This window comes from Leptonychotes weddellii, chromosome 2, assembly GCF_054177405.1.
Source record: "Leptonychotes weddellii isolate Sample4059 chromosome 2, ASM5417740v2, whole genome shotgun sequence".
NCBI lineage: Eukaryota > Metazoa > Chordata > Mammalia > Carnivora > Phocidae > Leptonychotes > Leptonychotes weddellii.
Window position 1 is genome coordinate 31,243,476 of NC_138370.1, and position 13,688 is coordinate 31,257,163.

The following is a 13,688-nucleotide window of genomic DNA, read 5'->3' on the forward strand; positions in this document are numbered from 1 at the left end:
AGATAGAAGACAGCCCTGCTCAGTGTGGGAGCTAGATAGCGGGGTGAGAATATAGAGGAGAGGCCATGGAGCATGACCCATCTGTAGGCCCTCAGTTGGTTTAGTTAAGATGCTGGATTTATTTTATTTTTCTATAAAATACAGGCACACACTGCTCATCAGTGTCCAAAATGAGGTAAAATACATGCAATCAGATGTATTCAAGGGCCCACCATTTCTGTCCTAAGTAAAAGAATACATGGGGTCTGATCCCACTGCCAGTTCAGCATCCCTCTGTGGTATAGTTGCCTAGAACTGCTAAGCAATAACTCACAAGTGTCCCTCCAATTGAATGACTGAGCAACACTCACCCTGGATATAGGTCCCTTCTATAATTCTAGAATTGCATCTTCAGACAGAGGCATAGAACTATGGGCACCATATTTGGCTGGGAATGCAGGGAAAGTGAAATCCTTTGGCCAGTCTTTGCCCTTAGTATCCTGCAACTCCTATCAAATTTCAAACAAAAATAACAGGTGACTCAAGCCCTAGTTTGGCAGCCCTCAGAGGGGCCAGGGATGCTCTGTCATCAAGTTTAAGCTTTATCCTACAAGAAAGTGCATCATCAAAGCTGTGCAGAGGAGGGGACAAGATCAGATCTAGACATAAGAAAGGCAATCCTGGTGACATTTCTAGGCTGGATAGAAGACAAGAGAGATTTAGAACAAGGGTAAGGAGGCAGAAACATCAAGCCAAGTGGGAGTTGACAAAAGCTTTATCTCCTTCTGAAACAGCAGGAAGGGACAGAGATGAGATGAACAGCATTAGACAGGGCAGAATCCCAGCACTGAGATGTGGCAGGTGAGTGGGGCCAAATATAATTCAATAGTTTTCAGCCTGAGGAAAGGGAAGAAGTTTGGTATTATTAAATCCTAAAAGGATCTATAAGAGGGGAAACAGGCTTTTGTGGGGATAAAAGATAAGTCCACTGGAGTGTGATTATTCTAGATTTGAAAACACCTAAAAGTCCACAATTCTGTGACCATGGGGCTATATTTTAATATATAAAAGCAAACTGCAGAGTAGTAGTCCAACCAAGTTGCATATTAAAACATCTTCCCCATACTCCTGTAACTGCATTTTTTAGAACATAGAGAGATTTCTTCTTGTTTAAGAGTTAGTGGTATATGAAATACACACACACAGAGGAATATTACTCAGTCATAAAAAGAATAAATTTTAAGGGTGCCCGTGTGGTGCAGTTGGTTGAGCATCTGACTCTTGGGTTCAGCTCATGTCATGATCTCAGGGTCATGAGATTGAGGCCTGAGTCGGGCTCCTCACTCAGAGGGGAGTCTGCTTCAGACTCTCTCTCCCTCCCCTTTGCCCCGCCCACCTGTGCTCACTCACAGTCTCTCTCTCTAAAATAAATAAATATTTTATAAAAAAGAATAAATTTTGTAGCTTGTGACAACATGGATGGACTTTGAAGGCATTATGTAAGTGAAATAAGTCAGACAGAGAAGGACAAACACCGTATGATCTCAATTACTTCTGGAATCTAAAAAAAAAAAAAAAAAAGAACAACAAAAACATGGGTGTAGATACACAGAACAGACTGGTGGTTGCCAGAGGTGGGGGTGTGTGGGGGATAGGTGAAGTGGGTAAAGGTTGTCAAAAGGTGGAAACAACTTAGGGCCTTCAGCACAATCAGTTCTCCATCCCTGAAGATGTTCACTTTTACTTATCTCATATCTGCTCACTTCTCATCTCTGCTAACTTCTAACTCCCCTAAACCTCGATAACAGACACGTAACAGGTCCACCCACTTCCACTCTGGGACATCCTTTAGTCTTTTCTTCACGTTGCAACAGAGTGATTTTTATTTTTATTTTTATTTTCATTGAAGAAAAACTGACATACAATCTCATATGAGTTTCAGGTGAACAGGACAATGATTTGACATTTGCATATATTACAAACTGATCACCACAGTAAGTCAAGTTACCATCTGTCACCATACAAAGTTAATACAATATTATTGACGGTATTCCCCATGCTGCACTTACATCTCCATGACTTATTTATGTTATAACTGGAAGTTTGCACCCCTTGATCCCTTTCATCCATTTTTTCCACTCCCATTCCTTCCTTCCAGCAATAATCAATTTGTTCTCTGTATCCATCAGCCTGGGTTTCGTTTGGTTTTGTTTAGATTTCACTTATAAGTGAAATCATATAGTATTTGTATTTTTCTGTCTGGCTTATTTTGCTTAGTATAATACCCTCAAGATCTATCCATATTATCACAAATTATAAGACTTCATTCTTTTTTATAGCTGTGTAGTATTCCTGTGTGTGTGTGTATGTGTGTGTGACATCTTCTTTATCCATTCCTCCATCATTGATGGACACTTGGGTTGCTTCCATATCTTGGCTACTGTAAATAATGCTGTAAGAACATATGGGTCAGAATGATTCTTAAAAGCCAAATCTGATCATTTTAGTCTCCTGGCTTAAGACTCTCCAATGTATTCTGGTTGCGCTTAAAATCTAAAACTTCTTAAAATGGTTTTTAAGTAGAGTCTTCCATTCTACATATTGGCTTACACCCATTGTTCCAGTTTCATATCAATAGTGCCCTTTCACATTCAGAGATGCCTCAGTTTGGATGATGAATTACATTGTCACCCTTCCCCTAAAAACCTCAGTGGTCTGCCTCCTACTTTGTAACCCTTCTAGCCTCTTCTACCATCACACCTGCTGTGTTTTGCCCCAGTTACGCTTGCCTTCTGTCTATCCTCAGATGCTGTTCCCTCTCCTTAGAATCTTCCCTTACCTTTTTACCTAGTTAATGCCTGTGCACCCCTCAGATGCCACTTAGGAATCACTGCTCAGAGAAATATTCCCTCAGTTCCCAAACACGTCGCCTCTCCTGAATGATCTCTCTCAGCACCATGTCCACTCAACCATAGCATTTATCAGAGTTGCCATTTCAATTGAGGGCAAGGACTCTGGGTCTGGCTTTGCTCATCACTTACTCTGTCTGGAATAAGCACAAAGCAATTATTAATAGATTATATGGATAAATAATCATTGCATTACAAAATAAAAGAAATATCCGAGATTATAAACAATCCACTGATCCAGTTTATTTATGAATCGTAATATTGGTTACCAGAGAATATTTAAATTGCAGTTAATTAAAATCAGAAAGCAACAAGTGGTCATGTAGTCCAGAGAAGGAAACAATCCATGAACGATTAATGACCCGTCCAAGATCTCTCACCCTTTCTTGAAGTCCAAGTGAAATGCAGACAGGACTAACAGTTTTCTGTTTTATTTCTAGGTGACAAGACTTGCATTGAGAAACCTTAAAATCCCTTCCAAGCTCAGATATTCATTGGTTACAATTTAACTTTACTTTTGCCTTGATAGCACTTTTCCCCCCTTTTACTGTTCCCCTTCCTTCTCCTTCTCTCCTTTTTGCATCGGTAGCCATGAAAGCAGAGAACTGCTGTCCAGGACACTATATCAGAATACAAAAACAAAAACAAAACATAAAAATGAAAAATCTGTATGGAGAAATGGATGGTCAGGAAAAACACATTAAAGACTCTTATTCTTGGTTTCCAGAGAATTTCAAGTCATAAATCCACCTTGAATGTTTCCATCCCCCATTACAACAATGGATACAATGGATAATGAGAAATCAAACAAACTAATTTGTCAATTCTAGGATGTGACATCATGATCATTCATTTCTGGGGTTGCTAATGCCAGCCAGTGACCTTTTAGAATTATGTACAGCTGAAATGTGAAGAGGAAATTTAATTAGAAAAGGTCAACAATCACTCAATGCACCAATAAAACAAGATTTTTTTTCCTTTACAATAAAATCTCAAAAATTTAAAAAAAAAAACAACATCCTATCTTCTGATATACATTCAGTGCTTATAGCCCAAACTATAATGACTATGTAAATTATATGGAGGATAGTATTTGCTGAGTTCTTGAGTATCTGAAGTCATAGACATTCCTTTAAAGGTCAGCTGTAAAACCAAGTTAATAACTCTGAAGAAAAATGTCTTTTTCCCATCAGGAATTCACAATAAAAATAATCTCCTTCTCTACACAATTTTAACTATGCCTGGCAAAAACAGACAAATTATACATGATTACAAGACTACTTGGCTATTCAATGTCACAGATCAAGAGGAACGGTTCCTGTTGCAGCAAGTAATGGCCCTGTACCATATTCACTCACATATGCTTCCAGAGAGTTTCGATGGGGCTTCAAGAATGACACACTCAAACAGCCACATTTTTAATATCTATTAAAGTCACTGTGCCATGACTGAACAACGCCACCTGTGAGCAGAAGGGAGGGGAATACAAGCAACTGCACCATGCACGTGGCTGAGGGGAGTGAGCACTGTCACCCGGAGCCGTTCCAAATATCTGACTCTCTTCCAGCTAGACTAAAATATTGGCGCTGGATAACAGTCAAGGAATGACAAGACATACGTGTTCCTCCAAGCCCCCGATGTGCTAATGCCAACACCATATTTTTCCCTCTTTGTATTAGTTTAGGTTCTTTAAAACAAGAATGTTATTGAACACCGCAATATTTTCTCAGTTCTCTAGTTCCTTGGCAATTACTTACGGCTTCTACAGAAAACATCTCTCTCGGCAGCATTTAGTCCTCAAATACAGACCGATGAATTTCCCCACCAGCTCACTCTCATCAGTCTATTTTGTGTTTTCTCCTGATCAAATATAATATCAGAAAGAATGTCACCCTTACCCAGTGCCTTAGGGGAAAGAAGTGACAGTTGTCAGGCTACCCCCCAGGCCCTGCCCTCCTTACTCCTTATGTTTTCAGGATCACTTTCATTCCTCACGGGAGTCATGGGATATATGGGCTGTTGCCACCATTTTTCAGATGGCAAAACTAAGTGTACGAAAGATCAAGAACTTGACAAAAGTCATCCCACTAGCAGGAATTATAGGCCATATTCAATCTCAGGGCAGTCCCCAGTGTCTGTGCTCATTCCTTTACATGACACAGAACCAGGTGGCTCCATAGTATCTGCCTCTCAGATTTTCAATATGTGTTAAGGCTATCAACCTTCAGTAGGGACCTGAGGAAAAAAAAGTATGTGGCTAAGATGACCCAGTGAACATCACCCCAATCCACTGGAGCCCTAAGTTGAAGAATTCCCTGAGCCACTCCCATAAAGAATGTTCTACAGGAATCTAGCCCTACCAACGTCACCAATACGTGAAATGGCTGACCCAGAAGTGAAAGCATGTTCTTAAAGAAATGCAATGCATCGAAGGCTGCTGCGTGGAAAAGGCCCAAGAGTCAGATGACCTCTAGTTTTGTGTGCTTCTTTCCTCTCTGAACTTTCTTTATCTCATTTACAAAATTGGCCTCATAATGCTCACACGATAAAACTCTCTGAAAATTATGTAAGACCACATATGCAGAGCTCCCAGTATTGTCTGTGATAGGTACAGGTGCATGAGACAGGTTTGCTGGATCCAAGTCCAAAAAGGCATTTTACTTCACATTAGTAGAACTCAGTGCCTCACCCCTATTTTTCTTTTTTTTTTTTTTAAGATTTTATTTATTTATTTGAGAGAGAGAGAGAATGAGAGAGCACATGAGAGGGGGGAGGGTCAGAGGGAGAAGCAGGCTCCCCGCTGAGCAGGGAGCCTGATGCGGGACTCGATCCAGGGACTCCAGGATCATGACCTGAGCCGAAGGCAGTCGCTTAACCAACTGAGCCACCCAGGTGCCCACCCCTATTTTTCAAATGTGTTTTCTCAAGGCTTTCTGGTGTTTATCAGGGCACATTCATCATCGTCTCAGCATTACCTGCACCAAATCCAGGTCACACAAAGTTATAAATGTATCTCGTATTCTAATGGCACAACCCTTGGCTGCTTCTAGGGCAAGAAGAAAATATATATATTCCTAAAAGAACACATCAACCTAAACAAAGCCAAACAGTCACAAACCAGAAGGTAGTGAAGGAAACAGACTTCTTTTTTCTGCAAGAATAATATTCTGAGCATAAGGAATGCCCAGGGGTTACTAAGGAGAAACAGAATGGGCACATGGGGTCACCTAATGGGAAGACAGCAGGCATGATTTATGACATAGCCTTAAGAGAGTAAAGACTCACTGTGCTGTGTGGGACAAAGGGAAGAAGGGAGGCACGATCCTCTCACACCCCTCCCTGCAACCGGGGAAGAGATGGAGATAAATGGACCCAGACACATACGGGCAGACATTTGATTAAAAGTGAGTGGTAAAATTTTTTCAGGAAAGAGTTGGTATTTAAGAGAAGAACAAATTTATGTTTTGTGAGATTCTAAGATATGAACCAAGGAAATCCATCAGGGAAAAAAACTGAGATAGGAAAGTTTGCTTGAGATGCAGACACCTGAAAAGAGGAAACACAGCAGACAGGGAAGAGAGCTGAAGAACCTGGCTGCCACATGCTAGTGAGCCATCAAGCTGCGTCTAGGGGCTCCCACACACCCTTGCTGGCCCCTTGGAAAGGAAAGCCAACATATAGACTGACATCTCAGAGCTGAAGTTAGAGAATTCCGTGGCCCCCGGAATTCTTTTACTCTAACTACCCTCATCCAGTAAGTATGATCCACCTGTTTGCCCTGGAGGCAATGCCAAAATGTCCTCCAGAGAAGAACTTCCTGATTATCAGTTTCCTTTTTTCTTATGGCTGAAATTGGGTGGGAATGTGGAAAGGACATTTACCTCCATTAGCTGCACATCAACTCCTGCATGAACAGTCTTGATTTGTGGTACAATAGAGTCAAGCTTCCAGGGCAGACAGGAGAAGACAGGCAACAGTTGGTCAAAGAACAGCTGCTGAGAGGGCAGCTAATAAGTGAACAGGGTAGTTACAGACAGGCGAGACAGAGCCAGAACACGTGGGTCCCCACCAGAAACACCTGCGGTAGAGACCAGCCTGTGCTATGACAGCATGACCTCCCAAATCCTCTGCCTGTCCTTATATTTTTCCTATTTGAAGACGACCCACATGAGACCAAGAACCTGGTGAAGATCCTCATAGAAACAATGTCCATGACTTTCAGATCTTCCTGAACGAACCCAATTTAACAAAATCTTTTAACAAGGCACTTTGATAGGGACATAACTAAAATATAATTTCATGGTAATACTCTGTAAGATTTCCCATACAAATGATAGCGTTTTTATTAAAACTATTTTAATCATAATTGTTTTAAAGAAAAAATAGGATAATATCTTATTATGAGAATATGAACAATAATTTATGGAACGTCTCTGTGGGAAGGAGTAAAAAGATGAATAAGTTATGAGAGCCCTGCCCTCATAAAGTCTAAAACTTACCATCTCTGCCTTTTAAACTAAGGAGGAACAGGACAGACCCACTGGAAGTCACTGGATCTAGGTCTTAAGACCACATCTGAGTTATTCCAGCTCTCTAAATAACCTCAGTCCTCCTACTAGAAGCACATTATTTAACCATCGACAACTTCAGCATCTCTCTCTCTCTAGAAGCCCTCCAAAAAACTCCCTGCTGTCTTTTTTTTTTTTTAAGTTTTTATGTATTTATTTGACAGAGAGAGACAAAGTGAGAGAAGGAACACAAGCAGGGGGAGTGGGAGAGGGAGAAGCAGACTCCCCGCTGAGCAGGGAGCCCGATGCGGGGCTCGATCCCAGGACCTGGGATCATGACCTGAACCGAAGGCAGACGCTTAATGACTGAGCCACCCAGGCGCCCCCTCCCTGCTGTCTTAATTCAGGATACTAGGGTTCTGATTCTCTCCCCTCCCCTGCCCCTGCCCTTGGTGACTGCCTTGAATTCATTCAGCACCCTGTCCCGACTTTGGACATCATTGTACCTGTACGGAACCTCTTGCCTGTGCTTCTGTGGGATCCAACTCCTGGGATGGTACCGGGCTTGGCCTCATACTCCAATAAAAAAGTAGAAAAACTTCGCTGGAAGAAACTCTGAGGACAAAAGTCCACCAGACACTTCTCCCTTGCTGTCCCCTACCCCGCAGCTGGAGGCAAATTCACCTCTATGGAACTTTAGTTCTGCTCAGCCAGGTCCAGCTTGGACAACATGGAGAAAGTGTTTTCCTTACAATCCACCCTGATTCTCAGATTTTCCTGCTCTCTGGCTTGTGCCCTTAAGGGTAAAGACTACCCTGCCTGCAGGAGGGGCAGCAACCACCTAGTGCAAGTTCTGAACTGGAAGTCCTTCAGAAACCTCCTTTTGTTTCACATCCAATACCCAGCTGATCCATTTTTACCAACTTATACCTCAAATCTATGTATTTCTCATTGTTTGCTGCTGCCATCAGCCTCACCCACGTCCATACTCTCAGTGGCCTCCTAAAAGTCTGATGCTCAACTGTTCACCTCTGTTCCTTTCTCCACTAGTCCCTTCTCCACATCTGACGTCAGTGCCTGCTTCCATCTCTGAACACCAGCCACACTGGCTTTCATTTTCTACCTTAAGTGCACCATGATTTCTTTGACTGCAGGGCCTTTGAACATGCTGCCCCCTCTGCCTGGCATTCTTCTGCTTCCCCTCACCTCTTTGACTAGTTAATCCTCACTCATCTTTCAGACACAGCTGAAGCATCAGTTGTTCAGGGAAAGCTTCTCTGATCCCAAAGACCTATGACTTCCCCATTCTATGCTTTTCCATTACTTTCCTTTATATATTTGTATGATTTAAAAAAAAAAATAGTGGCCATTTCCCCCACTGTCCTATAAACTCTATAAATAGCAACTGTATCTGTCTTCTTCAATACGAAATTCTTAGCAATCAATATAGTACCTGACTCGTAGTAGGAAGTCAATTAATATTTCTTTAAAAAAAGAATAAATAAATGAAGACTACACAGTAACACAGAGCTCCAGTTCTAGTGCCAAATTGTATTGTGTTTGCATCTTGGCTATATCACCCTCAAGGTCTGTGAGTTGAGATAAGATATTTGACCTAAGCTTCAGACTTCAGCCCCTTTTTAAAAAAATTTTTAAAGATTTTTTAAAAATTTTTAAGTAATCTCTATACCCAACTCAGAACCCCGAGATCAAGAGTCGCATGCTCTTCTGACTGAGCCAGCCAGGGGCCCCTTAACCCCTTTTTAAATAGAGGCAATAAAGATTCCTACTTGCATTTGTAAAGTTCAAATGAAATATCTAGCAAGTATTTAGCATAGAGCTTAATGCAAAAAGAGGGCTTAATTAGTGACCTGCTAACAAGGGAATGATCCAAGGATATGTCAACAGTAGAATCAAAGACCCACTACACTTTCTCTGTTGTGGCAAAAAAAAAAAAAAAAAAAACCTCTTAGCTGTCTTTTGGGGCATCCTTTTCTTCCTCCCCTCTGGATCAGATTTTAGATCGAAGTAATAAGTATGATATATATGATTTTCAGAACCACAGTCCCAAGCTAGAGGCCTAGTCTGGGGCCCAGAGAATCAGATAGCCAAACGCCATGCTGCACATTCGCATTAATGAGGAGTTCTGGATTTTTTCATTTAAATTATTATGTGTGTATCTGTAAAACAAAATTTTGATTCCACTTTTGGGTACACTTTAGAGAGGAAATACTGGTCTTTGCGGGACATACCATTGATTTGTAGTGACAAGAACGAGTATTCTAAATCAGAATTATCTCAAAAAAGCCAGGAGTTCTGGTTTACCCTGAGCTGGCTTTGCTGTGTAGATGGCATAAGAAACCAACTGTCCTTGTTGCTTCCACGGTGCTGCAGGCTTCAAACAAATTCCCTTAACATGACTCCTTCCTACATTTCAAGCTATTTGCATTGAGAGAGCCTAAGCAAAAAGCAACAGTGTCGATTCTCGCTCAGAAGTTTGGAATAGTACTTCCTACTGGTCAAAACCTTCAACCTGCTGGCCACTAAGAAATTAAAACTCGAAAGGAACAAAGACAAGGCAGCTTTGAGAATCTGGAATGACATAAAGGAATCATTCCTGCGAGTAGAGAGACACACAACGAGAGGAGTGACAAACCCCCTCTTTCTTCACCAAAACTGTCCACCTCACACAGCAAACGGGCCCTGTAAAGGGCTGGAGGGAAAACATTTTAGGCTTGTGGGATATCGAGTCTATTGCAGCAACCCCGCTCTGCAGCTGCCCTGTGCATAGAGCGGTTAAGGATTGAGTGTGGCTGTGTTCCAAAAAGACTTTATCTGTGGACATGAAAATTTGAAGTTTGTGTATTTTTCATGCGACAATATATTCTTCTTTTGATTCCCAACCCCCGAACACGTAAGCCTGTAAAAAACATTCTTGGTTTGCAGACCTCACAAGAATAGTCAGTGGCCTGCATCTGTCCAGTAGTTGTTTCTGACCCTTGTTTTACAAATCTGCACAACCTCACACTTACTGGTGTGCTAAGTGCCCTTCAGGTGTTCTACAAGAAGACCGCAGGCCTGCCCCCACCTGGACTAGAGAAGTTGTATATTGCACGGTGGAGACAGAACATGTGACCCAATAGACAAAAATTAAAAACTCAATGAAAAAACACTCCACACACCCTTTACAGTTTATCTTGCAGCTTCACAAAGAGGAAGCTTTTATTTGAGTCCCTTAACGACTCTGAGACGCAGGCAGGGCAGCGTTTATAGGCCTTGATTATAACCACAGCAATTAAGGTTTAGAAAGTCCAAAACAAAGTTGTAAAACTAATATATGTAGCCGAGCCAGGGACAAAATCCCTACTCCTAGCTCTAAATGCACAGCTGGAAGCCAAACCACACAGCTTTCTTTTTTTTTTTTTAATTTAATTTTATTATGTTATGTTAGTCACCATACAGTACATCATTAGTGTTTGATGTAATGTTCCATGATTCATTGTTTGCGTATAATACCCAGTGCTCCATGCAATACATGCCCTCCTTAATACCCATCACGGGGCCAAAACGCACCTTCTTTGAGAAATGCTCATGAATTGAGCTGCAGATCACTTGAGAAAACCACATTTTGACAAAGTAAATGCTAATATTACACAGAGTATACGTTTGGACCTTTCCCCACCATCCCACACTTCACTTTTGTTTCCACTGCTGCACTGAGTGAATTCTGTGTCCCCCACATTCACGTCCACCTTGAACAGGTGACATTTGAAAATAGGGTCTTTGCAAGTGAATTAATTACAATGAGATCATGCCAGATTGTTACAGTGGGCTCTAAATCCAATGACAGTCATCCCTATGAGAGGAGAGAACACATAGAGACCCACACAAGGGAAGACCGGGTGAAGATAGAAGCAGACTGGCGTGACGCAGCTGCGAGCCAAGGAACGTTAAGCTCTGCCAGCAACCACCAGCAGCGAGGAGAGAAGCACAGAACCGATTTTCAATCAGAGCCTCCAGAGGGAGGCCCTGCCTGCACCATGATTCAGACTCGGAGCCTCTAGAACTGTGAGAAAATAAATTTCTGTTGTTTTTACCCACGCAGTTTGTGGTACTTTGTTACAGGAGACCTGGGAATCTAACAGAGCTGCCCACTGGCATTTTACACTCTAGAAATACCTTTGATTTTTGTTTCCCTGAAGACATTACTCATGTTGACTCCACACTCAGAAGAGTCCTTTGCAGGGTGCCTGGGTGGCTCAGTGGGTTAAGCGTCTGCCTTCAGCTCAGGTCATGATCCAGGGTCCTGGGATCGAGCCCTGTGTTGGGCTCCTGCTCAGCGGGAACCTGCTTCTCCCTCTCACTGTCCTTCTGTCTCTCTCCCTGCTTGTTCTCTCTCACTCTCTCTCAAATAAGTAAATAAAATCTTTAAAAAGGACATTAGGAGAAGGAAGGGAATAATGGAGGGGGGGGATTCGGAGGGAGAGATGAACCATGAGAGACTATGGACTCTGAGAAACAAACAGGGTTTTAGAGGGGAGGGGAGAGGGAGGACTGGTTAGCCTGGTGATGGGTATTAAGGAGGGCATGTACTGCATGGAGCACTGGGTGTTATACAAAAACAATGGATCGTGGATCACCACATCAAAAACCAATGATGTATTGTATGGTGACTAACATAACATAATAAAATTAAAAAAAAAAAAAAAGAAGAAGCAGAAGAGCCCTTTGCCACCCTTATTCGCTGGGCTCACCCACTTGTATCCCTCAAGAATCAGTTCAGTAATGCTTTCTCCAGGCAACTTTGTCCAGCCCCATCCTACCAGAGAGGTTGGGGCCCCCCCGTGTGCCAGACGATGCCCCGGGAGATGTCTATGGTAGGCCCTGTATAGCCATCACACTGTACTAGAGGACATGACTGCACACTGGGCACTGCCCCTCTACTAGACCCTCATCTCTGTTGAGGAAGGGTCCGTGCACCCCTAGTACTTACTAGACGCTCGCTACCCATCTCAGGAAGTGACATGGCAAGCTAGTTTGCAGCACCAGAGGAATTTTCTTTGGTTTTGTTTCATATTTCCCCAGCCTTGTCTCTGCCACTTACCAGTGCTGTAACCAGAGTCAAGTGACTTAATTTCTCTATTTCAGCTTGCTTTTCTGTAAAGTGGGGATAATGATAGTTCCTACCCTACACGGGAGTGAGGATTAAATGTGTTAATGTATGTAAAGCATTTAGACTTGTAAGTGGGAAGTGTCTGCTGAGCTCCAGCTATTAATACTTTGCCCCAAAACAGCAGTGCTCTCTGGCTCTGGACCCAGCAATGGCTTCAATGCCTAAATATAAGATACAATTTCAAGATAATGTGGGAGAAGCATAGGAATAGAACTTAGGGAAGCAAGAAGGGTCTCAATCTCAGGCCTGACCAGTTTTGGCAAGTCATGGTACTTCTTTGGGCCTTATTTTCACTTTTGTCACAAGTTAGGGTTAGGTTAGATAGAGTCCTCCAGGCCCGAAACCCAGGATTTTAGGGACCCATGAAAGTGATTCTGGAGATTCTCCAGCTCTGCTGAATGTTCCAAACCTATAGGAAATCATTTAAGTATTTAAAAGTGATGAGCTTGATCACACTAACCAAATGTCAAGTTTCTCAATTTAGAGAAATTAACTCCATGCAAAAACACTATTTACTTAATACTAACTGGTGATTTTTGTTGGCAGTTACTTATCCTTACAGAATAAAAATAAAACTAAATCATCTTTTTACTTAAAAATCTTGTTTCTTAAGTAGGTATTTCTTTTTCCCAAAGCAGGTGAGAAGATACTAAAAAGTAACTTGAAAACCTGAGACTCTCAATGGACTAGATGGTCTCTAAAGTCCTTTTTGGCTCTAATGCTCACAAGATTACAGAAAATTTCTCTAAGGCAATCAATTATAACAATTTATTTCACATTTAATTTTACTCTGTCGCCTCAGGAGGAAAATGTCTCACTCTAAAGTTTCAGGGGAAAAAAACATAGAATATCCAGATGAGGGTTCTAAAGAGTAAAGCTTACAAAAGGGGTAATTTAAAAAGCTGGGAATGCCAGGAGAGGAGGAAGAAATGAATTTTATGTTTTTGAGAAACAACAAGAAAGTCAAATGACCTGGAGTAGAAATGACAATAGACCGTGGGAATAATCATAGGCCCTTCCGTTCATCTGGATGTAAATTTAGAGTCACTGTGTATTCCCAGAAGGCTAAGAACTGTGGAGGGAGGACCGGCTGCTGATACTTATCAGCCCCATCAGTTT